This window comes from Bos javanicus, chromosome 21, assembly GCF_032452875.1.
Source record: "Bos javanicus breed banteng chromosome 21, ARS-OSU_banteng_1.0, whole genome shotgun sequence".
NCBI lineage: Eukaryota > Metazoa > Chordata > Mammalia > Artiodactyla > Bovidae > Bos > Bos javanicus.
This window is the reverse complement of record NC_083888.1, coordinates 57491861-57516457: the sequence shown is the minus strand read 5'-3', so window position 1 is coordinate 57516457 and position 24597 is coordinate 57491861. Positions and strand designations below refer to the sequence as shown.

General features: G+C 38.8%; 1 protein-coding gene across 5 annotated transcripts in view; it reads right to left on the bottom strand.

Annotated features, from left to right (window-relative positions):
• UNC79 (unc-79 homolog, NALCN channel complex subunit) overlaps window positions 1-24597 on the bottom strand; it is a 283506-nt gene that overhangs the window by 233752 nt on the left and 25157 nt on the right. The window lies entirely within an intron of this gene.

The following is a 24597-nucleotide window of genomic DNA, read 5'->3' as shown; positions in this document are numbered from 1 at the left end:
AGAATACAATAATTGGATGATAATAAATTACAAAAAAGGAATGTCACGTTTTTCTTCCAAGGAATTTCATGAATCAGGAGACTTCCTCATAGCTTTCTGAGCTTGGCAGCCCAGATCTTCTCAAGACTCAGGAGGGACTAAATAGGCTTATTTACCCTCCTAGACCTACCTGGAGTCATCAGCATTGTCCACATTCCTGACCTGACCTTTGACCTGGCTGCCGTGAATGGCCCAGTTCTAGTCATTCCTCTTTGCAAATCCCAAGGGGCCATGATGATCAACGTCTCTCAGGTCTCCTCTTCCACAGAGCTCTCAACAGTGTCCACTGTCCTTTCAATCTTTAAGGCTACCCAAGGGGCCTTTTAGATGGTATGGCTCACTGTCAGCAGTTAACAGAAGACATATCAAGTGCTGGAGAAGCAAGGCCTTGTGGTTCCCAACAGCCCATGGAAACAAGCTCCTGGATGCATTCTAACTGAAATGCTGGCTTCAGCAACTTGAAGAAAGTCAAATGCTTTTGATAGGCATGGGACGTAGAATCACAGAATGATGAAATAGAACTAGAAGGATCTTAGAGATCTTTTCCCATAACCACGTAATGTTAAAGGTGGGGAAAACAAGGCACATTGGTAGTCAGCAGCTGAGCTAGACTAGAACTTACAGACCCTGACTCCCATCCAAGGCTCTTTCCACTATGACATACTCTTGAACACCATCTGAAGTGAAGTCGATATGCAGATTGTGCATGTTCATTGCATGACATCAAAGCAATCTTCAGCTGCAGTTGGATTAATCATTCATCCTAAATCTCATATACCATTTATCAGATTTGCCTCTTCTTCCTTCTCCTATCTGCACTATTTCCATAATATGGCTAACATTTTCCCACAAAATTGTCTACATTGCAAATAGCACCTTGAGTTTATATAACACATCACCTCTGAAAAAAGCAACAAGTTTATATCCATTGTCTCAATTAACCCCAATAAGTATTTGGTTGTAAGTTTTTTTTTTCCTGAGATACAGTAAAAATAGATGATAGTGGAAGGGTTTCAATTACATAATTTACAAAAATCCATTTTCTTCTCAGTCTTTTTGATCATCATCTTTTCATCATCTTTTTTAAAAAAATTACAGGGAACCCCTACATTAATACATAGTTCTGAGTTTCAAGAATCAGACATTTGCTAGGCCAGCAGATGCTTTCTCCACACCCCCCATCACAGTAACGCTTTGCTACTCTGACTTATCAAGTCTTAACATTCAGCAGGTTTCTGTCGAGTATTTCAGGAATATCATTAATCATTCTATCGCCTTAAAAAGGTGTTGATAGTGCAGGTTTGGGACAATAAGCTAAATGAGGAGAAAAGTTATAGATCTCCCAAGTCAAAGCTTGCTTGTTATTCAGGAACTACAAAACTTTCACTACACAATGACAGCCAGCATTCAAAAATGTGAAATGAATGCATATGCTTTTTACAGTTCCTTTCATTAAAATGCAGCAATGACTCTTTTCAATGGGTAACCAAACATGCAAAGGAATGCATAGACAGAGTCACTCCTTTCCCTGAGATCTCGTAACATTTTATAAGCATTCCGTTGTATTGCTTTTGTTTACTTACCTGTTTCTTTTTCTATATCAGGTTATAAATTCCTTGACGGTAAAAATTTTACCTTACTCATGTCTCTATCCCAAGCCGAACACAGTGCTTGGCTCTTAACAGACACTCAATATATTTGCAGGTTAAATGAACAAACGAATTATTACTTTAATTACAGCACTATCACTTGAGGTTCTATTGCGTATATACCTGTCTCCCACACTAGATTATGGACTCCTTTTACCCCTAATGCCAGACAACTAGTAGGTATTCAATAAATTGATGAGTGAAGACGGGGAAAAACAGGAAGAAAGAAGGGGGAGAGAAAGAACAAAAATAATGATGACTAATCATTAAAGACAATTTTTTTTAACAGAACCAGTTGGCAAAATTTTCAAGCTAATTTGCTCATTGGTGAATGCAACAAAATCCTAGCAATTATAGATTATTTAACTTTCATGTTTTCTACTATTTGAGAACAGCCAGAAAGGTCCCTGACATACAGCAATTTGTAATTGTGCTCAGAATGTAAGTGAAACTCATTTACGTTCAAACTGTGCACACAAAAGATGGCCGTTTGGCTGAAATAACAGTAGCCACGTGGCAGCTCAGATTTCATATACTTTATTCCACCTGTGTGCCTGAATATTCGGAGAAGGCAATGGCACCCAACTCCAGTACTCTTGCCTGGAAAATCCCATGGATGGAGGAGCCTGGTAGGCTGCAGTCCATGGGGTCACTAAGAGTCGGATACGACTGAGTGACTTCACTTTGACTTTTCACTTTCATGCATTGGAGAAGGAAATGGCAACCCACTCCAGTGTTCTTGCCTGGAGAATCCCAGGGCTGGGGAGCCTGATGGGCTGCCATCTATGGGGTCGCACAGAGTCGGACACAACTGAAGTGACTTAGCAGCTGCAGCCTGAATTTTGCTGCAGAATCTTAGATAATTGGGTTGTTGGATGTAAACAAATCATCTCTAGTCTCACCTGACCCTGGGGTTACACTTCTCTAGAAAGCTCCCCCTTTCACCCTCTTCAATCTCTATTTCAGTCCTCCCCACACTTTTCAAAATTAGCCCCCAGGCCCACTCTTTTCCTTACACTTTAAGAAAACAGAACCCATCTGCTTTGGATGGAATTTTGTCTCCCAGAATTCACATGTTGAAGTCCTAATCTCAAAATGTCACTGTACTTGGAAATAAGGCCTTTAAAGAGGTAATTAAATTAAAATGAGGCTCTTAATGTGGGCTCTCATCCAAGCCGACTGGTGTCTTTATAAGAAGAAGAGATGAGAGCCCAGGAGAGACACCAGATACGTGTGTGCACAGAGAAAGGGCCATATGAGGACACAATGAAAAGACAGCCATTTGCAAGCCAAGGAGACAGTCCTCAGGAGAAACCAAACCTGTCAACACCTTGGTCTTGGACTTCTGGCCTCCAGGAGGCAAGAAAATTAATTTCTGTCATGCACACCATCCTGTCTGTGATGCTTCGTTATGACAGCCCTGGCAAGTTGACTAAAATACCATGTTAGAGGAAGTCCTCTAAGAGCAGTGGTCCCCAACCTTTTTAGCACCAGGGACTGGTTTTATGGAAGACAATTTTTCCATGGACCGGGGTGGGGGGACGGTTCCGGGATAATTCAAGTGAGTTACATTTATTGTGCACTTTAGTTCTGTAACGATAACATCAGCTCCACCTCAGATCATCAGGCATTAGATCCTGGAGGTTGTGGACCTCTAGAGCAGAGGCAAATGCTAAGAGTCTGAGTTCTGAAATCAAACAGTTCTGGACTAAGAATTTGGTTCTCTCTCTACTCAATCCCAGTTTCCTCATCTGTAAAATGGGAATAATCATACCAACTTCACGGGGCTATTGTGAATAATAAATCACTTACTATGTCGATAACTTAGCGTAGTAACTCTAGTACACATTCAACATCAATCCCACCACGAATGCCCTCCACTCATCAGTCGTCTCCCCTACATCATTAATTTCTCCCTCCCTACTAAATCATGTCCATACCATCCAAATAAACTTTAAAATCTCCCTTGTCAAAGGGAAACCAAAAAACTCTCCCTTGACTTGACAATCCCTTCCAGCTGTTGGCCTCACTTCAGAACTAAGATGATAAAGAGTTGTGTACACTCTCTCATCTCTCCAGCGCTTTTTATTCTTACTTCTACTCATTCCAGTCTGGCTTCCACCTGTGCCACTGCACTGAATCTGCTTTTCCCACCATCATCTAGAGCCTCCATGTTGCCAAATCCAACAGGCACTTGCTTTTTTTTTAATTTATTTATTTTTTAGTTGAAGGATAACTGCTTTACAGAATTCTGTTGGTTTCTGCCAAACATCATCATGAATCAGCCACAGGTATACATACGTCCCCTCCCTCTTGAACCTCCCTCCCATCTCCCTCCTTTTCCAATCATCCTTTAACTAGGCCTTTCAGCACATTCAGCCAATGCCTCCTTCCTTGAAAACCTCCCATTGGTTTCCCTGACAACCACATTCTCTTAGTCTTCTCCTGCCACCCTGATGTATCCCTGCCACCTGCCCTATTACTTGATGCTAAAATGTTGGAATTCCTTAGGAATCAGATTCTCCGTTCCTCTCTCAATATTCTCTCCACAATTCCCTCCATCCAAAGGCCTTAAAGCACTGTCTGTACCAATGACTCTTAAAAGCATATCTCCATCCCAGATAGGTCATTCTTCTGAGTAATAGATCTTATCTATTCAATTTCTCTTACGGATACTGCACAGTAAAACATGCAATGCTGAACCCTTATCCCTTCCTTCACCACCATCCATGTAATCCACCAAGTCACCCCAGCAAAGCGTAATCAACAGCTCCTATTCCCTGTCCCCTACTCCTAATCAATCTGCCACCTAGTCCTATCAATGTGACTACTAAAATACACCTCCATCTGTCTTCTGTTCCTTATCTTCACTATCACCACTGGGCACCATCATTTCCTGATCAATTCTCAAAGCCTCCGTATTCACCTTTCTGTTTCTTGCCTCTCTCCAGTTCTTTTTCCTCTGAGGAGCCAAAGAATTATTTTAAAAACTATAAACTGCTTCATGCAAATCTCTCAGAGGCTGTCCATTGCCCTCAGAATAAAATCCAAAACCCTTAACCAGGCCCTTGTTTATCTTCCAGGCTGTCATACCAGAAGGGCCAGGCATACTGACTTTTGCCCCAGTTTCTTTAACACACAAAGATATTTTTTGCCTGAAAATCTTTACAATCTAACCCTAACCCTCTACTTACCATGGTTTTCCTTCCACATTTTGTCTAACATCTTCTTATGCCTCAAGGCTGACTTTAAATGTCACTTACCCATGAAGATCTTGTGTCAAAATTGATTCCCTCTACTCCACCCCCATTTTCCTCTCTCACAACACCTTATTTTTTTTCACAGTAGTTAGCACAATTCTTAAATATTTAATTACTTGGGTGACTGCTATCTTGACTATCTCTCCCAAGTGGACAGTAGACTCTGAGAACTATGTCTCCTGTTCAACACTGTATATGCCCCGTGACTAGTAACTAGTGAGTGCTGAATTTGCTGGGTGCTAGTTGGACACGACTGCAGCGACTTAGCAGCAGCAGTAAGAGTGAAAGGAAGAGCAAGAGGGAGGCACAAAGCGGCTGTTTGCAGAGGCTAACTGAGTTAAAGTTTCTTTATGAAAACAGCCAAGGAAGCCAACACTTAAAACAGTGATGAAAATGAAGAAAACAAGAAAGGGGAGCCTAAAAAGTGATGATTTTCATCCAGGCAAACATGAGTCTAATCTCTGCTCTCTGCTTCTTCATGATTCATCCTGTCCCTAACATCTTGAAAAGTGCTACATTTTGAAAGAAAAAGCCACAGAAGCAAAATTCAGTCATTCATTTTAGGGATTGGTATAAAAATACTTTAACAAAAATAAACAACGTGTTTTTCTTTAAATCTTAATCATTTTTTTATGTCTCTAAGTATTTTAAGTAATGATCCATTCATACTTTTAAATTTTTAATTATCTATGCTTATTACCATAAAAGTAAAAGATTTGGGTAAGTACAATGAAGAAGATAAAAATCACCTAATGGCCCACTATTCAGAGACAACAGTTTGGGTATATTATCCTTCCAGAAAATTTTCTCTGCATAAACATACACTTACAAAAATGAAGTTATACTGTATATAGTTTTAGAATCTTCTTTCCTTACTTTCTATATCAGAAATACATTTCTACATCAGCATTTTAATAGCTTTGTAATTGTTCTTTATGTAAGTGAACCATAATTTATTTTAGCAATCATCTATTTGTGAAATATGGGGTTATTTTTACTATTCTATTCAATACTGCAAAGAATATCTTTTTAAATGTATACACACATCTTTTTTCCTTAGAATAAGTTTTTAACTGTAGAATTGCTGAGTCAACAGGAAATACTCATTTTAAAGCTTTATGTAAGAATTGAGACATTTCCCTTCAGAAAGACAGTATCTCTTTATATACCAATAGTGTATATGTTGATGCTTTTGAGTTGTGGTGTTGTAGAAAATTTGAGAGTCCCTTGGACTGCAAGGAGATCCAACCAGTCAATCCTAAAGGAAATCAATCCCGAATATTCATTGGAAGGACTGATGCTGAAGCTGAAACTCCAATACTTTGGCCACCTGATGTGAAGAACTGACTCATTGGAAAAGACCCTGATGCTGGGAAAGATTGAAAGCAGAAGGAGAAGCGGACTACAGAGGATGAGATGGTTGGCTGGCATCACCGACTCGATGAACATGAGTTTGAGCAAGCTCCAGGAGTTGGTGATAGACAGGGAAGCCTGGCGTGCTGCACTCCATGGGGTGGCAAAGAGTCGGACACGACTGAGCAACTGAACTGAAGTATATGTGTATCTTGTTGTTTAGTTGCTAAGTCGTGTTTGACTCTTTTGTGACCCTGTGGATTATAGACCGCCAGGCTCCTCTGTCCATGAAATTTTCCCAGGCAGGAATACTGGAGTGTTGCCATTTCCTCCTCCAGATCTTCCAGACCTAGGGATCAAACCTGTGTCTTCTGCATTTCCTGAGCTGGCGGGTGGGTTCTTTACCACTGAGTCAGTAAGTAGTAGAACTAACAGTTTAACTGGTTGCAAGTCAGGCTTCCCCACAATGTCACACTGTTCCTTTATTATTTTTACTAGTTTAACGATGTATAATTATTAAATATGATAGGGCATGACATTTTGACACTTCCCCTATTTTATTTTTTGACATTAAGTTGTTTCCAGTATTCCACTAAGTTATATTAGAGTGAACAGATGAAATATTAGATTAAATCTGTTTATTTTTTTAGGAAACATGAAATGAAACTTGCTTACTTCACTAGCCCCAGACTTTCCTCCTTGAAAAACTAAACCCCTTTAATTCTTGAAGACCCATCTTAAGAATCATTCCATTTAAAAAGCCTTCTGGCTGACTCCAGACACTTATCTCTTCCTTCCCTTCCTGACGACTCAAAGCACTCACCATCGGCCTCAAAAATTTTGCCACTTTATTATATTAATTGATCACTGGTAATAAACTGTTCTGGATTGTTCTAAATTAGTTTCATGTTTGCACATCTAGTTTCCCTTGAGATTGTTGAGGACAGAACTCATATATATATATCTCATTTGTAATGCCCTTAGAACTTCTTACAACTCTGGGCACAAAAAGATGGTCACCTTAACACAGGGTTGAAATGAGTTAAAATTTTAAATGTCAGCTATATTGTATCAATATCCTTTAAATAAATTCCTTAAAATTCTAGTATCATTTATGTGCTGTGCTTAGTTGCTCAGTCGTGTCCAACTCTTTGCATCCGCATGGACTTCAGCCTGCCAAGCTCCTCTGTCCATGGGGATTCTCCAGGCAAGAATACTGAATAGGTTGCCATGCCCTCCTCCAGGGGATCTTCCCAACCCAAGGATCAAACCCACGTCTCCCACATACAAATAAGCAAGTTCCAGGAAAAAAAATTGTACAACATGTAAATAATAAAGAACACTTCTTCCTGATTTATTTTCCCCTCATTTTTCATTTCATAGAACTCCAAACAATCATTTCACTTTATATATTCCCAAGATTTTCATAGGTTCTTCACTGTTTTGGCAGTATTTGCTCATTTCTTTTCTTCAAAGGAGCCACTTCTTTTATTCTTCATGACTTGGACCCTAACATGCCGGGTACATGAGGTGGAATCATCACAGTGTCCTGCAGAAAGCTCTAGGATGCAGTGAATTCTCACCTACAGCTAGGTGTGACCTCAGTCAACCATTTAATATCTCTAAGCTTCAGGGGTTCTTGTTTGCTTTTTTGTCTTGTTCTGTTTTTGTCAAATGAGAAATTAAAATAATACATCCACATTCTTTGCAAAAGTTGATTATTTATGTTGTACATCTGAAAGCATATATTCTAATTTCATCTTATTTTTCATTGATTTTCTCTTCCATTACATAAAGTCTAAGACTTTATGGATTTGATGTCATTGCTTCCTTTGAAACTATTCATCTTCTTTTCAATTTCACCTTTCATTGAAAAATGACAGATACAAATACGGAGTATTTGGACATACTTCACAAATTTGGATTGCTATAAATATTCACCTCAATGGTTAAAGTAAAAATTATGCCTGGTTCCTTTTTCATTTCTTCTCATGATTAGAGGATCAGTAAGGAACCAGACACTCTCGTTAATCACCCTACAGATCTGTCTTAACTTACTATTTTTGAGCCTCTCAAGGTGTTTCTTGTGTCCAATAGATTCAACTGCTTGACCCAATTGGTTCTATCTAGAAATAATCTCTAAAATCAACTCTCTTCTCCATCTACACTTACATCACATGAATTCAAGCCTGAATATTTCTTTCTTAGATTATTGCCATCATATCTAGACTGATTCTTTTCTGATTCTTTTTTAACATGACAGAGTGATCTTTCCAACATGCAAAATCTTCCTCATTTCCTGCTAGTCAAAATCCAGATAATTAACTTAGCACATGGAGTCCAGGGTGAATCAATTCCTACTCATCTGTCGAGCTCCATCTCCCGTTTCTTCCCTATGAACCATACTTCAGCCATACTGACGTGCAAAAACTCCAACTCACGATGCTCTCATCCTGTCATGGGTTTTCACATGCTATTCTCTCTACAGAAATGCAACCCGTGCTTCCCTGACTGACCACCTCCCAAGAATTCCAAATATCAACTCTAACCACTTCTGCTGTAGATAACTAATCCTCCCTACCACAAGCTGCATTAAATGATCTTATCAGCACTTTCACAGCACACAGGGCTTCCTTCTGTGATAGCACTCATTACTAAATGCTGTAATTACTGACTCACTGCCTCTTCTAAGACTCTGAGCCTCAATTTCGTAACCTATAAAATGGGGATAATGATAGCTCTCACAGGGTTGATATAAGATTTTTAAATATTACATATATAAACTACTTAGCACAATGACTAGCACATAGTAGATAATAAATTGCTAAAATTAGCAATTACATGTGAGATCCTTCTCCATCCGCCTTCCCAAGCCAATACTCTGTCTCTCAAAACAGAATGATCTATAGAGTAAGGAAAATACAGCAGTGATCTTTCATCAACAAAATCAAGTATAATCCCCTATACACATCCACACACATCCACATACACAGACAATATAGTATCTGCAGTTGGTACTGAAATCCAGTTCTATATCCAGAAACTCGTCCTTTTTAAAGAATATATACAGCTAATAAGAAACATATTCAGAAATAGAGATGTGGGGAGAACAATGCAACAGCACATGGCTTGGGAGTTCTAACGAGGAACCAGAGTTCTTTGCAGAGTCATAATCTAAGAATGATCCTCCTTCTTTGAGGAAGGTCATCCTCTTGAACTGAAACCAAAACTTCATAAAAGAAACAAATAAAGGGTGACAGGAAAGGACACACATATTTTGAGAGCCAAAACAGTCAACTCTCCCCTCAAAAGCAAAAGGATGTCATATATCACAAATCTCATTGTTAATTCTTCCAAATATTCTTATACTTACATGTATAATCTTCAGTCAGTTTTAGTTCCGGGAGGCAAACTTTATCTGGCACTTTCAGCAGACAGGAGAGGTCAGCAAACACTCCCATTCTCAGGCAAGTGATTCCAGCACCACCAGCACCACCACCATCATCATCATATCATCATCATCAATCATATTTGCTTAGCCATTTACATTTTTCAAAGCATTTCCACATGCATTATTTGTTACATTTTTTTTGAGCAGTTAACTTGTGAAAAGGTGTTCTAAGGAATTTTAGACATTAAGCAAACATTAAGCAGCAAAGGTGAAGGGAAAGATACTAGTGTTTCTAGTCATTTATCAGATATTGTTCGGAGAAGGCAATGGCACCCCGCTCCAGTATTCTTGCCTGGAAAATCCCACGGACAGGGGAACCTGGTGGGCTGCCGTCTATGGGGTCGCACAGACACGGACACGACTGAAGTGACTTAGCAGCAGCAGCAGCAGCAGATATTGTTGATTGAACACACACTGTGTACCAGGCACCTTGTGACATGGGTAAATCCGTGATTAAAAAAGATGTCATCTTCATCCTCTGGGTCACAGTCACAATAATAATTCTAAATTCTGATTGTTTACTTTGTGCCAGTAAATATAAAAATAATAGTTCTTTTGTTATCATTATTATTCCCATACTACCAGTAAGAAAAGCAAGGCTTAGAGAGGTTAAATAACTTGCCCAAGGTCACCGAGGAGATAAATAATAGAGCACTTATATGTCACCTATAAAGAGAAACAGTTGAAAACGTTGTGGCCCACCATACACTTTTTAGCATATTTTTTAAAACCCACATAGGTACATAAAATCATCCAAGGTTTTCAGGCATGAATTAGTAGGACCTGACCACTTGCCAACTGGAAAACACCTTAACATGGAAACAATTCATTTGTCAGAAATGGGGCACTGGAAATAAAGAAAAGGGGGGAAATAATTTATTCAAGCGGAAAAAGAAGATGGATTGCTGTTTGGTTCCTATCGCACTGTTGATCAGGAGAGCTTGTGCTAGGAACAGTGGAAGTCATTTATTTCACATTGTGATGGAGAAAGTGACAAAGATGGCGAATCTTCTTGAAGTTGAGTGCTTGTTGGATATTAGTAACATTTGAAATGGAATATGAATCTCTATTTTATTTTAGTACAATCAGGTTAGGTGACAGAAACTTGTTTTTTAGAAGTTTACTGGGTAGCTTCCTCAGATCAAGATTTTGAAATTGAAGAATCAAGAGGCCAAGTTTTAAGCACTTCCCACCCAAACCAAACCACAGAGTGACTCATAAGCCTGTGCTTTCTTTCTGATGTGATGAGACATCTGAGTACTGTACTTGAAACTGCAAGGACAGAGGGGAACAAGAGTATTACTGATTTTTTCAAGGAAGTATCAATCTAGACATACAGATTTAGCAGAAGAAAACCAAAGAATATTTTAACTCTCGTTGCTAAATTGTACTGAGCTCTTTATAATTACAAATTTTTCAGGAACTAAGGAGTTATTGGGTAGAAATTAAATAATTTCAGAGATATGCTGCAGTTGATGACAATGAATCATTCTTTAAGTTTTTAAATCAAACTGAATTATCAACCACCTATCCAATCAATGTGGCTCTATTTTTTTTTAAGTGATTGTACCAAAAATGTATTATACTCCTTTAGAAGGTGCAGATATTTTGGAACTGCCTAAACAAGAACCTGAAGTATAGACAGCAGTGTCCTGAAATTTAAGTGTCTGGCTATATGGACAAACTTGAAAATACCTGGGCTCCTACCTTCATGGTAAAGTACATTCTCTTCCATGATAGTGTTACAGTCCAAACTGAGATTCATGATCAACCTGGAGTTAAAATTCAGATATGCTATGACTCAGAACATACTACACAATACTCAAGAATAATTCGTCAATAGGGAGGGAACACATGTATTATTTATGACTGATTCACACTGCTGTATGGCAGAAACCAACACCACATGGTAAAGCAATTCCCCTCCAATTAAAATACATTTTTAAAAATACCTTAAAGAAAAAAACAATTCATTCCATCATAAAACAATATTTAAATATAAACTGATAACTCTTTAGAGACTCTTTTTTTTAAGACTCTTAAAAATACAACATTTCTGTAGTATTTCCTATGTGCAAGGCACTGTTCTAAGCACTTTCTCCTCTTAATATTTGTAAGCCTCACAACAATCCAATGAGTTAGGAGCTATTTTATTTCCCCGCTCTTTTCCTACATATGTAAAACCTGAGAGCATTGCTATCAAGCTTAAAAATTCATGCCTATGTGTACCTTGTCCTTTCACTCACTCAGCGGATATTTCAGTTCAGTTCAGTCACTCAGTTGTGCCCGACTTTTTGTGACCCCCATGAACTGCAGCACACCAGGCCCCCCTGTCCATCACCAACTGCCGGAGTCTACCCAGACCCATGTCCATTGAGTCGGTGATGCCAACCAACCATCTCATCCTCTGTTGTCCCCTTCTCTTCCTGAACTATGTGCCAAATACTGAATATGTGACAGTGTATGAAAAAGCTAAAAAATAAAAATTAAAGCTACAGCCCTTGATGCTGCTTATGGTAAAGAGTGAAAGATGAACAGAAAGTATAAAAAATATCTTCAAAGGTCTATAAAGAGATGGGAGCTAAAACAGAGAAAAAAGAAAAGGCTAAGGAATGCCCCCCTAGTGGTTTCGGAAGACCTCTCAGAAGAGATTATATTTAAGACATAAAGAATGAGAAGACAGTAGACACGAAAACGTGGGAGAAAGCTTCTAGGTTAAGATTACAAAGGCGAAGGACTTCCTTGATGGTCCAGTGGTTAAGACTGCATTTCTGGTGCTGGGATGAGGTTCACTCGCTAGTGGAGGAAATAAAATCCCACATGCCTTGTGGTGCATTCAAAACAAAACAAAACAAAAAAGACTACAAAAGCGAACACAAACATCTAAATCAGGCACATCTGAAACGCTACCAAACTACAGTAGAAGAATTGTTTTAACACAAGAAGAAAGGGACAAGCGGTAAGAAGACACACTGCGACATAATTCTGGAAGCTTGAAAACCAACAGACAAGTAGCCATTGACTTGGCAGATCGAAAAAAATCCAATCCCAGGCCGGCAGTGAGGAAAGCTGAGAAACAACAATGAGCATCTCAGGATTCTCAGAAGTCATGGAACTGCCAGCTCTAGTTAGCTCTGGAACTGGGAGTGGAGGGGGTGGGGGAGTACAGGAATAGGAACTTTAAAAGCTGGGGATTAGTTTTGCCAAATATCAAAATGAATCCGCCACAGGTATACATGTGTTCCTCATCCCCATTTGGCAAAACTAATACAATTATGTAAAGTTTAAAAATAAAATAAAATTAAATAAAAAAAAAAAAGAAAGTAAAAAAAAATAAATTAAAAAAAAAAAAAAAGCTGGGGATTAAGAGGTTTCCCTGACGGTCCAGTGGTTAAGACTCTGAGTTCCCAATACAGGGGGCATGGGTTTTATACCTGGTTGGGGTATTAGGATCCCACATTCTGCATACACAGCCAAAAGAAAAGGAAAAAAAAAAAGGAGGAATTGGTTGAAAGCTGTTTACAAAACAGTTAGATCCCTAAATTCTCTCCCTACCTCTCGCCAACTTAGCAGATCTTCTTAAGTTTATTGCCTAAAGAGAAGATATACCAGAGGGTCTCAGAAGTGGAAGAAACCAAACACAGTTGAAGACCAGGGTAACTCACTTAAACATGAGGAACTGGTGTTTCTGTGAAGTGTGAATACTGAACAGTGAATAAGCTAACCTCTGCCCCCGCACCCCACACACAGCTAGCAGCGACTCTTACTCTTCAAGCTGGAGATTAGAAGCCTCTTTCTCACTCCTTCCTTCTGTGACTCTGACCAGTCAAAGAGGAAAAAACTAAAGACACACAGTGACAAAAGGGGTTTCCCCAGTAAAGGGCCACCGACATGCTCAGGTCAGCTCCTCAGTCCCAACCTGTAATCAGTGAATAGATAGCAAAGGATGGCCAGCCATCAGAAAGAAAGCCTCTGGCATGGAGGACAAAGTGAAGAAACAGAAAAATCAACTCGGAGAAAAGGAATCTATGTAGGAGAATAAAACCTTTTTTAAAAACCTGTTATTAATATCAGAATATGAGAGACTCTACCACAGATGAATATTGAGGTGCTGTAAAAAAAAAAAGGCAATATACAGAGAACAAAAAACAGAAAAGAGCTCTTACAAATTAAAAACATGATCCCAGAAATAAATAATCAATACTCAATATTAGGGCTAGAAGATGCAGTTGAGGAAATTTCCCAAAGTTCAGCAAAAAGACAGAGACAAAGTAAGAGAGAAATGATCAATCCAGAGATCCGACATGAGAATAAAAGGAACTTGAGGGGAAAAGAAATAGCAAAACCAGAAGGGCTAAAAAATTAACAAAATTAATTTTTAAAAATTTAGAAAATGCCAGATTAAAAACATACATCAAAGTGAATAAAAGTCGGCATAGAATAAAGCACATCTTTTTATGAAATGTCAGAAACTGAGGACAAACAAAGTTCCACATGTCTCTAGAGATTTTTTTAAGTTATATCACCTAGGAAAGATCAGGAATTTTGGACTTCCCAAAAGCAACATTTGAATCAAGACAATAATGAAGCAACACCTTTAAAACTCTGAGAAAAAAATTATTCTCAATAAATTATTGTTCAGGTCAACTATAAATCAAAAATAAAGACATGCTTCAGTTTAGTTCAGTTCCATCGCTCAGCAGTGTCCAACTCTTGGCAGCCCCATGGACTGCAGCATGCCAAGCTTCCCTGTCCATCACCAGTTCCTGGAGTTGCTCAAACTCATGTCCATCAAGTCGGTGATGCCATCCAACCATCTCATCCTCTGTCATCCCTTTCTCCTCCTGCCTTCAATCTTTCCCAGCATCAGGATCTTTTCCAATGAGTCAGTTCTTCACATCAGGTGGCCAAAGTATTGGAGTTTCAGCTTCAGGATCAGTCCTTCCAATTCACAGTTTCAAAAGATTTATTTCCCATTCATCCCTTCTCCTGGAAAGACCCAAGTATACATCAGGCATCCAGGGCAACCAGGCCAGAGCACTGCGGTCCAACACAGAGTGTTAAAGGCTGTCATCACAAAGAACCCCTCACCTTATGTACTGGTTTCGACCCAAGCCAGAAGGCCTGTGTGAGTGGGCCCCAGATTCTTCTTTGTTCTTGACCCAGCCAAGTGCCTACTCTCTTCCACAGTCTCCTAGAACAGCTAAAAACACTGTTTTTGCTACCAAAGAAGGGTTCTTTGACCTGCATCTAAGAGCTAGGTGTTGGTCATGTTGAATTTAAGCAGAAAATACAGAGTAACTCCCTCACCAATCATACTTTCGACAGAGGTCCAGTACCTGGCTCACATTTCTGCATCCAACAAAATCCCCAACTCTGGTGAACACTTCTGTTTCTGGACTCACTCCTGACCTTGCTCAGTGATGCCCCCAAAAGAAATTCTGAATAGGGGTAGAAGGATATTGAATTCACACTGTTTTCCAGAGATTCTACATAGCTTATCTTGATGTTATGAAAGTGGACATAAATTTATATATACAGATTTTTAAATAACAATAAATGCACACTCATGTAACTACCACCCAGATTAAAAGAACATTTCCTGAATCTTACAGCTATCTATCTCTATTTTTATCCCTCTCACTCATCATGAAGGTAAATACTTTTTTAACTTTTCTGAATCATTCCTTTGCATTTCTTTATAGTTTCATCCCCTGAGCATGTATACAGTGTATATAAACATAGTTTTTTTTCATTTCACAAAACCGAACAGCAAGCCTAAGCCTAGTGGGATAAGGAAAGTTCAATGTTGCCATTGATCAGGAGGCCCCCATATTTACAGATTTTTGTCAGTTCAGTTCAGTTCTTGCAACCCCATGGACTGCAGCACGCCAGGCTTCCCTGTCCATCACCAAATCCCAGAGCTTACTCAAACTCATGTCCATCAAGTCAGTGATGCCATCCAACCATCTCATGCTCTGTCATCCCCTTCTACTCCCACCTTCAATCTTTTCCCACATACAGGTCTTTTCAAATGAGACAGTTCTTCACATCAGGTGGCCAAAGTATTGGAGTTTCAGATTCAGCATAATTCCTTCCAATGAATATTCAGGACTGATTTCCTCTAGGATGGACTGGATGGATCTCCTTACAATCCAAGGGAATCAAGAGTCTTCTCCAACACCACAGTTCAAAAGCATCAATTCTTCAGTGCTCAGCTTTCTTTATGGTCCAACTCTCACATCCATGCATGACTACTGGAAAAACCATAGCTTTGACTAAATGGACCTTTATGGGCAAAGCAATGTCTCTGCTTTATAAAATGCTGTCTAGGTTGGTCATAACTTATCTTCCAAGGAGCAAGCATCTTTTAATTTCATGGCTGCAGTCACCATCTGCAGTGATTTTGGACCCCCCAAAATTAAGTCTGTCACTGTTTCCACTGTTTCCCCATCTATTTGCCATGAAGTGATGGGACTGGATGCCATGATCTTAGTTTTCTGAATGTTGAGTTTTAAGCCAACTTTTTCACTCTCCTCTTTCACTTTCATCAAGAGGCTCTTTATTTCTTTGCTTTCTGCCATAAGGGTGGTATCATCTGCATATCTGAGGTTATTGATATTTCTCCCGGCAATCTTGATTCCAGCTTGTGCTTCCTCCAGCCCAGCATTTCTCATTATGTACTCTGCATATAAGTTAAATAAGCAGGGTGACAATATACAGCCTTGACATACTCCTTTCCCAATTTGGAACTAATCTGTTGTTCCATGTCCATTTCTAACTATTGCTTCCTGACCTGCATATAGATTTCTCAAGAGGCAGGTCAGGTGGTCTGGTATTCCCACCTCTTGAAGAATTTTCCACAGTTTGTTGTGATCCACACAAAGGCTTTGGCGTAGTCAATAAAGCAGAAATAGATGTTTTTCTGGAACTCTCTTGCTTTTTTGATGATCCAGCGGATGTTGGCAATTTGATCTCTGGTTTCTCTGCCTTTTCTAAATCCAGCTTGAACATCTGGAAGTTCACGGTTCATGTACTGTTGAAGCCTCACTTGAAGAATTTGGAGCATTACTTTACTAGTGTGTGAGATGAGTGCAATTGTGCAGTAGTTTGAGCATTCTTTGGCATTGCCTTTCTTTGGGACTGGAATGAAAACTGACCCTTTCCAGTCCTGTGGCCACTGCTGAGTTTTCCAAATTTGCTGGCATGAGTACAGTACTTTCACAGCATCATCTTTTAGGATTTGAAATAGCTCAACTGGAATTCCATCACCTCCACTAGCTTTGTTCGTAGTGATGCTTCCTAAGGCCCACTTGACTTTGCATTCCAGGATGTCTGGCTCTAGGTGAGTGATCATACCATTGTGATTATCTGGGTCATGAAGATCTTTTTTATATAGTTCTTCTGTGTATTCTTGCCACCTCTTCTTAATATCTTCTGCTTCTGTTAGGCCCATATCATTTCTGTCCTTTATTGTGCCCATCTTTGCATGAAATGCTCCCTTGGTATCTGTTTTGGTTATCTCTTCTTCATGGTAACAGAAAAAAGAAAAGAAGAAAGGACTAAAGGGACTGCTGTCTACTGTGACTTCACCTTGACACAATGTAGAGAGTGGGTGAGCAATCACAGCCTGGTTCTAAAGGCAGCAGCCATTTATTCAAGAAATGGATCTTAAATACCAGAGAACAGGGTTTTTAAGAGGCAGGTTAAATATGCTAAATGAGGAGGATTCCAGAGAGTCCAGTGACAAAAGCATAGGTTTCAAATCATCCAAAGCCCCTCCAATAAACACAGACAGGTCAATGAGGGCGACAAACCCAAAGACAGGCTAACAATATCTACAACAAAATCAGTGACCAGGCAGCACAGCAAACCAATTATGAGTGGATAGGGACAATCATCTGGTAGCCACACACCACAGTATCAGCATTCATGATGGAAGATACACAAGGAAGACAGCTGGGCCTCTGATGGTCCTCTGGTCTGGAAAACTCCCGAACCATCCATAGGCACTCACTGAAAACTGTGATGTCCCAATCTGAAAATAGAAGTAAAGCAAGGAAGGAGTTCTTCAGATGATAAGATCTGAGAGTGATGGAGCAGACTCTCAATTCTAAAAACTAACACACCAAGCCTACCCTCAAGATAAAGCTCTGTGCTCAGAAGAAACTGCTGGGAATAGAATCCCAGTTGAACTGTGTCAGGATACTAGACACAAAGGAGGAAGAGTCCAAATTAAAATGGGAAAGAAAACCAAAGGAAATAGATCTCAGAAAGTACACAGGCATATTTTTTATCACTTTGATCAGAAAATAAACAATAAAAATAGAAGAGGAGCCCTAAAGTTATCCCGAACCATTCCTGTCTTTAAAACTATATCAATAGAAAAACTATTTTTCTTTAAAAATGAGCAACAGAAAATTCCATATGAATTTATCACAAGAGAAAGAGAATAAGAAGCAGATGCACATGCACTAAGCAGATGAAATTGTAACCCAGTATTTCCAAGCAAGCTAAAAGAAATTAAGAAAATGATTGATGTATGTATATGTGAAATTGATTCAATTTGTTGTACAGTAGAAAGTAACACAACATTATAAATCAACTATACTCCAATTAAAAAAAAAATTTTTAAACAAAGAAAATGATCAAAACTGTGTTATTAACACACTAAAATTAGGTGATGAGAGAAAAAAGAGATTGTGAAGAGCCAGGTAAAAGAACTCAAGAGAATTAGAAGTAAAAGACAAAATAATTTTTAAACGAAGACTAAATCAGTAGAAACCCAGGAGTAAATAAACACAATGGATAATGCTTAAAAAAAATAAAACATAGGAAGAGGGAATTTTTAAAAATTAAAAAGAAATGAAGAGACTTTGCATTGTGATAAAATAAACCTCTACCATCAATCCCTCTTCCTTTCACAGAAAACAACTTATAAAATTGGACATAATGAGAAAGCAACCACCTGAAGCTACAGAGAGTGAACAGAAGCAGATGGACTCCAATGGGGGCATCACAGCTACTAAGGAAGATGGAAGACAGACAGCTATACCAGCAAGTTTCCATCTCCACGGGCCTGGGGCTAACTGCTGCCCATGAAATGTGCACAGTGGTGAGAGCAACGCATAGAAAACTCCACAAGCTTTCTGGCCTGGGGAAACCAAAAAGAAAAGCTGGCAAACCGTGAATGTTTAAAGAGAGTAGGGGAATCTACCTCCCTGACTGAACCCTGAACCACACAAGTAGAAAACAGACTCAAAGTCACCCTGTGAAAGGCAAAAGATCTGAACAGAGTAAGGAGTTACTGCATAAGCAACAGAGTTTTACAGTTCAAGCCCTGCCAAGAAAATGACTCACTAAAACACAGGAAAAACTATTTGCCAGTGGGAAATAACAGAATCCAAAGTCTTCACAACTCAACATTCACAATGTCCAGGATATAATAAAAAATTACCCAACATATGAAGAACCATAGGGCTTCCCTGATAGCTTCGTTGGTAAAGAATCCACCTGCAATGCAGGAGACCCTGGTTCAATCCCTGGGTCAGGAAGATCCCTTGGAGAAAGATAGACTACCCACTCCAGTAATCTTGGGCTTCCCTTGTGGCTCAGCTGGTAAAGAATCTGCCCGCAATGCAGGAGACCTGGGTTCAATCCCTGGGTTGGGAAGATCCCCTGGAGAAGGGAAAGGCTACCCACTCCAGTATTCTGGCCTGGAGAATTTCATGGACTGTATCGTCCATGGGGTCCCAAAGAGTCAGACACAACTGAGTGACTTTCACTTTCATGAAGAACCAAGAAAATAAAACACATTCTCAGAGGAAAAGAAAATTAGTCCAGTTTGATCACTAAATGAAACAGAGGTTGGAAAGAGAGACAAGGTACATGCAGCTACTATAACTACCCTTAATGAAGTAAAACAAAACATACTTTCAATTCATGAAGCTCTCATCAGAGAAATAAGAAGTCACAGCAGAAAAATTAAAATAGTAAAAAGAAAAAGATAGAAATTTTAGAACTGAAAAATATAATTTCTGAAATAAAAAATTCACTCAGAGACTTCCCTGGCAGTCCAGTGGTTAAGACTGTGCTTCCACTGCAAGCAGCATGGGTTCAGTCCCTGGTCAAGGAAATAAGATCCCGTATGCCATGTGGCACGGCCAAAAATAAAAAAAAAGAAATTCACCTGATGGACTTAACAGCCAAATGGATGGGACAGAAGGAAGAGTACGTTAACTTGATAATGCTGCTGCTGCTAAGTCACTTCAGTCATGTCTGACTCTGTGCAACCCCAACTCTGGGCAGCCCACCAGGCTCCCCCGTCCCTGGGATTCTCCAAGCAAGAACACTGGAGTGGGTTGCCATTTCCTTCTCCAAAGCATGAAAGTGAAAAGTGAAAGTGAAGTCGCTCAGTCGTGTCCGAGTCTTCGCGACCCCATGGACTGCAGCCTACCAGGCTCCTCCATCCATGGAATTTTTCCAGGCAAGAGTACTGGAGTGGGGTGACACTGCCTTCTCTGACAAACCTGTTAGGTAACATCAAACAGTAAAATTAAGGGTATATAACTGGAATGGGCTTCCCTGGTAGCTCAATGGTAAAGAATCCTCATGGCAATGCAGAAGACATGGGTTTGATCCCTGGGTTGGGAAATACCTTGGAGAAGGGGCTTCCCTGGTGGGTCAGAGGTTAAGGCGTCTGCCTGGAATGCGGGAGACCCAGGTTCGATCCCTGGGTTGGGAAGATCCCCTGGAGAAGGAAATGGCAACCCACTCCAGTACTCTTGCCTGGAGAATCCCATGGAAGGAGGAGCCTGGTAGGCTACAGACCATGGGGTCACAAAGAGTCAGACACGACTGAGCGACTTCACTTCACTTCACTTTGGGAAGATACCTTGGAGAAGGAAGTGGCAACCCACTCCAGCATTCTTGCCTGGGAAATCTCATAGACAGAGGAGCCTGGCAGGCTATAGTCCTTGGGGTCACAAAGAGTTGGTCATGACTTTGCAATTAAACAACGACAATTGGAATATTGGGCTTCCTTAGTGGCTCAGTGGCAAAAAATCTGCCTGCCAAAGTAGGTAATGAAGGTTCAACCCATGGATCAAAAAAATCCCCTGGAGAAGGAAATGGCAAATGACTCCAGTATACTTGCCTGGGAAATTCCATGGGCAGAGCAGCCTGGCAGGCTACAATCTATGGGGTCACAGAACAGTTGGACACAATTCAGCAACTTGTTGTTCAGTTGCCCAGATGTGTCCAACTCTTTGCAACCCCATGGACAGGGAGGCACGCCAGGCCTCCCTGTCCCTCACCATCTCTCAAAACTTGCCCAAGTTCATGTCCACTGCATCAGTGATGCTATCCAGTCATCTCATCCTCTGACACCCTCTTCTCTTTCTACTCTCAATCTTCCCCAGCATCAGGGACTTTTCCAATGAGTCAACTGTTCACATCAGATGAACAAAATACTGGAGCTTCAGCTTCAGCATCAGTCCTTCCAATGAATATTCCAGACTGATTTCCTTTAGGATTGACTGGTTTGATCTCCTTGCTATCCAAGGGTCTCTCAGGATGTCTTCAGTACCACAGTTTGAAGGCATCAATTCTTTGGCACTCCACCTTTTTTATGGTACAGCTCTCACAACAGTACGTGACCACTGGGAAGACTATAGCTTTGACTATATGGACCTTTGTCAACAGAGTAATGTCTCTGCTTTTCAACACACTGTCTAAATTTGTTATAGCTTTCCTGCCAAGAAGCAAACATCTTCTTGTTTAGTGACTAAAAAACAATTGGAATATCAGAAAAAGAGAATGGAAAGAATGGAGCAGAAAAAATATTTAAAGAAATAATGGCCAAAGATATCCAAATTTGATAAAAGACAGAAATTTTCAAACACAGAGAGATAAGCAAACATCAAGGAAAATAAAATCTAGTAGCCTATGCCAGTAGAAGCCCATATGACAATCAAACTATTGGAATCAAAGATAAACAGTATATCTTGAAAGCAGCAAGAAAAACAATATATTATATACATATTATGGGCATAATACAACCCATGGCTGAATTCCCCCCTGAAACCATGAAGGCCAGATCGACTAATAAATTTAAGGTACTGAAAGAAAAAGAAAAGCTGTCAAATCAGAATTCTATATTCAGAAAAAATATTACTCAAAAATAAAAGCAAAATAAAGACATTTTCAGACCAAAGAAATCTAAGAAATTTGGCCATAAGCAGCTCTGCAATTGCAGTTTTGGGGCTGAAGATAAAAGATACCAGATAGAAACTTGGATCCTCAGGAAAGAATGAAGAGCATCAGAAATGGCAACTCTATTGGTAAATATAAAAAACTATATTTTCTTTTTGCTCTTAATTTCCTTATTAATCATACAACTTAAAAAGTCATAACAATGTCCTGTGTTGTATGTAACATACAACATCTTTATAAAATTAAGATATGAGAGTACAAGGTTGCAAGATTTCTGTATTTTAAATAAAGTAGTATCTTATTAACTATAAGTTAACCGTGGATATTAAAGATGTACATTATAGTTTCTAGGAAGTCAATAGGAAATTATAAAAGATTAAAAGGAAATGGATAGAAAATATATGCCACACAAACAGTAAACAAAAGCAGGCTGGAATAGCCTTAATATTAGATAAAATAGATTCTAAAACAAATCTATCCTATATTAACAAGGATAGAAAAAAACAGTTCATCATGTTAAAATGGATGATTCAACAGTGAAACATAACAATCATAATTGAGTAGGACCCAAGTATCAGAACCTCAAAACACAAGAAGCAAAATATGACAGTTTTATAGGGAAAAATAGAGAGTTCCATAATCATAGTCAGTTAGAAACTGCAGTATGCTTTTATCAGCAACTGACAGAAAAAGAGACAAAAAATAGCAAGGATGTGGAAGATTTGAACACATCATCAAACAACTGCAGAATATACATTCTTTCAAGTGCTCATGGAAAGTTTATCAGTCAAGGCCATATTCTGGGCCACAAAACAAATCTCAATGTCAAAATATTGAAGCATACAGATAATGTTCTCTGACAAAAGTTGAATTAAGTTAGAAATCAAAAACAATAAATACAATGGTCCAAATATTTCCAAATATTCAGAAATAACACACTTCTAAAGAAACTTTGGGTCAGTGAAAAAACTTACAAGATAAATTAGAGAATATTTTGAACTGAACTATAACAAAAATTGAACCTATCAAAATTTATGGAGTGCAGCTATAATAGGGCTTACATGGAAATTTATGGCCTTGTGCCAATATTCAAAAACAAGAAAGGTCTCAAATCAATAAACTTTCACTCTAATAAGATAGAAAAAGAAGAGCAAATAAATCTAAAGCAAACCAAAGGAAGGAAACAGTACAGATAGTGGCAGAAATCAATAAAATAGAAACAGAAAATAATCAAAATCAAATGTTAGGTCATTGAGAAGATCAATAAAACTGATAAACCTCTTATCAGACAGATCAGGGAAAAAATAGAGGGACATAAAATATCAATATCAGAAATAAAAGAGAGACACAGAAACAGATTATACAGATACAAAAAAGGATAATAAGGGATTATTACAAACAAATTTATGATAATAAATGGACAACTGAACAAATTTGGCAAGTGGTCAAAATGGACAAATTCTCAAAAGACACAAATAACAAAAATGACTAAGAATAAATTAAAGCAATAACAATAACAAAAAAAACCTCAAAGAGTTCTATATCAATTAGATAAATACAATTTAAAATTTTTAACTTTTTTTAAAAAAGAAAAAGAAATCTTCAAAGGTCAATTTTATCAAAACTTTAAGGAAAAATAAATATCAACTCTATACAAACTCAGAAAATGTAGAAAAAAGGAATACTTCCTAACTCATTTTATGAGGTCAATTTTACCCTGATCTAAAAACCAGACAAAGATATTACAAGAAAATAAAACTGCAGACCAACATCTCTCGTGAGCATAGGCACAAAAATCCTTAACAAAATATTAGCAAATAAGTAGTTTCCTGGTGATCTAGCAGTTAGGATTTTTCGCTTTCATAGTCATGGCCTGGGTTTAATCTTTGATCAGCGAACTGAGATCCCAAAGCTGTGCACCACAGGCAAAAAAAAAAAAAGCAAATAGAATCCAACAAAATATTAAAAGGATATACATGCAGTTTATTTCAAATGTAGTTTATTTCAAAGGATGCAGGGTTGGTTTAATATTTTGAAAGCTCAGGCTTTCTACATAAGACCAAGAACATGACATGATGGTGTGCTGAAAACTTTAAATAATCCCTACGAATTAGACTAAACTAATAAGTGAACATTGCAAGAGTGCAGAATATGGAGTCAACATACAAAAATCTATTGTATTTCTCTATACTCAAAGTGTCGCTAAGTCACGTTCGACTCTTTGTGATCCTACGGACCATAGCCCGTGAGGCTTCTCTGTCCGTGGGATTTGCCAGGCAAGAATACTGGAGTGGGTAACCATTTCCTACTCCAGGGGATCTTCCCAACCCAGGGATCAAACCAGTGTCTCCTGCATGGCAGGCATATTCTTTCTTTACCAACTGAGCCACCAGGGAAGCCGATTTCTCTATACTAACACAAAATAATAAGAAAATGAAATTTGAAAAACAACTTCATTCACAAAAATGAATGAGGAAATAAGTTTAGGAATAAGTTTAATGAATGCTGTGACAACTACAAGCTATTACAAAGGGGAAGTAAACAATATCTAAATAAGTATACACATATATCATTGCAAGGAACAGCGAAGACTCTATGTTGTTAAGATAGTAATCCTCCTCAAATTAATCTA